Source organism: Schistocerca piceifrons, chromosome 3 (genome assembly GCF_021461385.2).
Source record: "Schistocerca piceifrons isolate TAMUIC-IGC-003096 chromosome 3, iqSchPice1.1, whole genome shotgun sequence".
Classification (NCBI taxonomy): domain Eukaryota; kingdom Metazoa; phylum Arthropoda; class Insecta; order Orthoptera; family Acrididae; genus Schistocerca; species Schistocerca piceifrons.
This window is the reverse complement of record NC_060140.1, coordinates 638,503,669-638,507,832: the sequence shown is the minus strand read 5'-3', so window position 1 is coordinate 638,507,832 and position 4,164 is coordinate 638,503,669. Positions and strand designations below refer to the sequence as shown.

General features: G+C 45.6%; 1 non-coding gene across 1 annotated transcript; it reads left to right on the top strand.

The window, feature by feature from the left end:
• The first annotated feature begins 2,860 nt into the window (after positions 1-2,860).
• On the top strand, positions 2,861-2,967 carry LOC124791124. Its single transcript, XR_007016548.1, has one exon. It is a non-coding gene; the product is annotated as a U6 spliceosomal RNA (small nuclear RNA).
• Positions 2,968-4,164: the final 1,197 nt, after the last annotated feature.

Below are 4,164 nucleotides of genomic sequence, written 5' to 3'. Positions count from 1 at the left end.
TCTCCGAACGCACTGAATTTTGGTGGCAATGCAGTCGTGCAAAGAACACTGAACGTGTTACATGCACCTTTGTTTCATATTTCATAAAACATAGATCACAGACAAAAACGGTTCAGTATTATTTAATTATTTTTGGCTTTCTGAAGACATCATAAAATATATATCTGGTACAAACTATCGGCATACGGACAGACACAGGGAATATTGCAGATTTTTGTGACTCAGCTTGCCGTATATTCATGACTCAATTAGGTTCATAAATGAAAAAGTTTTTAACGCACATATATTGATTGAAACATTCTATCATGTTTGAACCTCATTACGGAGACGTAGAAATTCTTCCTAAGGGAAGCAATACAGAACTACTGGGCAGTTGTATCGTAAAAGAATCTGTCTGTTGAACGAGAATTGCGTTACAGACCGATCAGTTCCGTCGGCGAATGTTCAGGGGCGCTTCAACTTATTGTGAAACGACAAAAGATTTGGAAAACGGCTCGCAAACAGAGGTAAGCTTAGTAGTATCCTCAAAGCGTTTAGAAAACTATTAGTGTAATTCTTTCGACTCTACAATGAAGTCTTCAAATTTAGCATTTTCTTTCACGCCAGTGTGCTCAGGGAAACGGAGGGTTTTACGGTCAGAAGTTGTCTCTCCTAATGTGAGTTTGTTTTTAAATGCATCCCCACCAAATAATATATAATTGGTTTCCACCTAGCAGTGTCTTGTTGTGGATACTGTACAGTCAAGTGCACTTAAAGTGAGAGGTCTGCAATCTCTTCTGGATGTTCTAATTTTCGTTTCTGCTGCTCTTTTTCCTTCATAACCGTAACAAAAGCAAGTTTTAAACCGAAAAATCGTTCGAAGTATGCTCCTTGACTTAACAAACGTAAAATATATGCTACATTCCCCATACTCTTAGGTCAGTTCCATCAATAACTGTTGCAACTGACGACGTAATAGTGCGCGCAGCTTCAGAATATTTGCTATTGGTACCTTCAATTACATCACGTGTTCCACGCCTGCTAATTAAGCGCAAAGTGCTTCTTGGTGTACAGAACAATGAACCCCATACAGATCGTCTGGCCACGCGGAGGGGTCGCGCGGTTTAAGCCGCCCTGTCACAGATTGCGCGGCCCCTCCCGCCGGAGGTTCGGGTTCTCCCTCAGGCATGGGAGTATGTTGTTCTTAGCATAAGTTAGTTTAAGTCTATGGACGGATGACCTCAGAAGTTTGGTCCCTTAGGAATACAAACACACACACACACAAATCGTCCGGTGATCGTTGTTTTCTTTTGCCCTTTCTTCGTCAAGTATATCTTTTAATTTCTTTCTGCCTTGTGATGTCATGCCCTTCCATACCAGATTCGCAGTACCCGTCTAATATGCGACTGCATAATAGATTTTGAGAATTTTCACCCCTCCCGTTTGTGGTTCCCTTACATTTTTAAAGGTTGGGGCGGTAGATCGCTAGAGTACCCCTTTTTGTGCAAAAGCAATTGGACCTATGAATTTCCTTTATACCAAAGATAAATAGTGGAGGATAAATAGCATGGACACAATGATACTGGAAAACTGAAGAAAGATGTGCCAATCACAAAATGCCACTCCAAATGTCGGAAGAAACTGTATCGCATCGCACTGCTAAATGAAATGTCGCTCTGTACCGAGCATTTCCGAGAAGGATCGGATAAATCGGATACGTGCGGGGACAGGCCGAGCCTCTGACCGCATGCGTGCTGCACATCGTGCACTCGTGAAGTTTCGCATGCCGTGGCCGACCCTGGTATTGCACCTATTGTGCACAGTATCGTTTAATCGCTAGAGTTGGCAGTGACCTCTGCTGTCCAGTACTAGAAAGATTAAAAAGCCAAGAAAATATGGACGCTCTGATCTGGGACTGTAGATGTGAACAGCACGCACATAAAGACAATAAATGAATTTATTTTCAACAGAAGCAACAGCTGCAAATTACATTAATTTCCGTTAGTAGCCAAAAATTTTAAGACATCTGTAGCTGAAAAGGTAAATCAGTTTTATGACAAAAACACAGCTTGATACATGAAATCTGCACTTGGAACTTTGTAGGAGAATGAATAAATTATGATAGTTCGATTTTGCTGAAATTACAAGATTTAAGGTTTTCTCAACACAAACTCTTTCAGACAAGCCATGATGAACAGCTTGGATGACTAGCTTGCAAAACCAAACTAGTCTGAGTATAACTCCCACGTCCGAAATATCCTTATTCATTACACGTATTACATGCCTGTGATAATTTACATTGTGCATTTGCAGTAGGGTGCAATTGGTGTGACACCTGTGTTTTGGTTGCCAGGGATTGGCAGAACTCGGATGTTAGTTGGAAGCTTACCTTCTGACTTTCTTATCTGTTCCTTGCTGTTACTGCATTTCGTGATTTTCTTCTTTGCTGACTAGTGATGGATATTCCGTATTGCTCGCCAATTGTGTAGTCTGGTCCGACGTTCAGCAACAGTATGGACCATTGCAGGGACCTCTGCAATGTTGACATCTGCCTCACGTTGTGATTTGTTATTTTATCTTGGAGGACACGCAGAAAATAATCCCCGCATAATTCAGGAAACTACCCTGTGATAACAGCAGGGCGTGATTTGGCTGGGGTAAGCGGGACCACGCCCAGGTTCCTCCGAGAACAAGCAGCCAATTATAGATGAAGAAAAACAGTAAAATTTGCAATGGAGAGGATAAGTGGAAAAATTAGTAAAAGGGACGAGTCAAGTAAAGTCTTCTGCCACATTAAAATGATGAAAGATGATTCTGGAAATCACTGAGAGGTAAACATATTCTAATCATTTACTTCGTTTTCTCGCTGGCTCAGTAGTGTGTACTTGCATTGGCTGTACATACGCTAAAACTGGAGCGATACAAAGAAGATGACCATGGCCCCTGAGCAAGGATGACCCACAAGATCGTGAAGCGTGGAAAAAATGGTGGTGGAGTGACAGACTATGATCCCAGATCTCTGGGCTTCGATCCCCGGTCAGTCCTAGGGTTTTCGTCTGTCACTTTTTACTTCTTTCGCCAAGGCAATGTTTGTTAATGTGAAAAAATGCCGAAATGCACTGTGGTTCGGAATCTGCGCTATACTGTAGATCCCATTTAATTGGGTGAGTAAGTCAGTTTGATGATCAGAGGGAGTAAACGGCATATAACACTTCTAACAGGTGCATTCCTAGTAAAGAACTGTAGTGTTCAAACCGACCTTCAGGCTGAGTGCAGCTTTACGATTACCTTTTTACCCACGTCAAAGATCAGAGTGCACTAAGACTCGAGTATCTGCTAATTGAATCTACACTCCTGGAAATGGAAAAAAGAACACATTGACACCGGTGTGTCAGACCCACCATACTTGCTCCGGACACTGCGAGAGGGCTGTACAAGCAATGATCACACGCACGGCACAGCGGACACACCAGGAACCGCGGTGTTGGCCGTCGAATGGCGCTAGCTGCGCAGCATTTGTACACCACCGCCGTCAGTGTCAGCCAATTTGCCGTGGCATACGGAGCTCCATCGCAGTCTTTAACACTGGTAGCATGCCGCGACAGCGTGGACGTGAACCGTATGTGCAGTTGACGGACTTTGAGCGAGGGCGTATAGTGGGCATGCGGGAGGCCGGGTGGACGTACCGCCGAATTGCTCAACACGTGGGGCGTGAGGTCTCCACAGTACATCGATGTTGTCGCCAGTGGTCGGCGGAAGGTGCACGTGCCCGTCGACCTGGGACCGGACCGCAGCGACGCACGGATGCACGCCAAGACCGTAGGATCCTACGCAGTGCCATAGGGGACCGCACCGCCACTTCCCAGCAAATTAGGGACACTGTTGCTCCTGGGGCATCGGCGAGGACCATTCGCAACCGTCTCCATGAAGCTGGGCTACGGTCCCGCACACCGTTAGGCCGTATTCCGCTCACGCCCCAACATCGTGCAGCCCGCCTCCAGTGGTGTCGCGACAGGCGTGAATGGAGGGACGAATGGAGATGTGTCGTCTTCAGCGATGAGAGTCGCTTCTGCCTTGGTGCCAATGATGGTCGTATGCGTGTTTGGCGCCGTGCAGGTGAGCGCCACAATCAGGACTGCATACGACCGAGGCACACAGGGCCAACACCCGGCATCATGGTGTGGG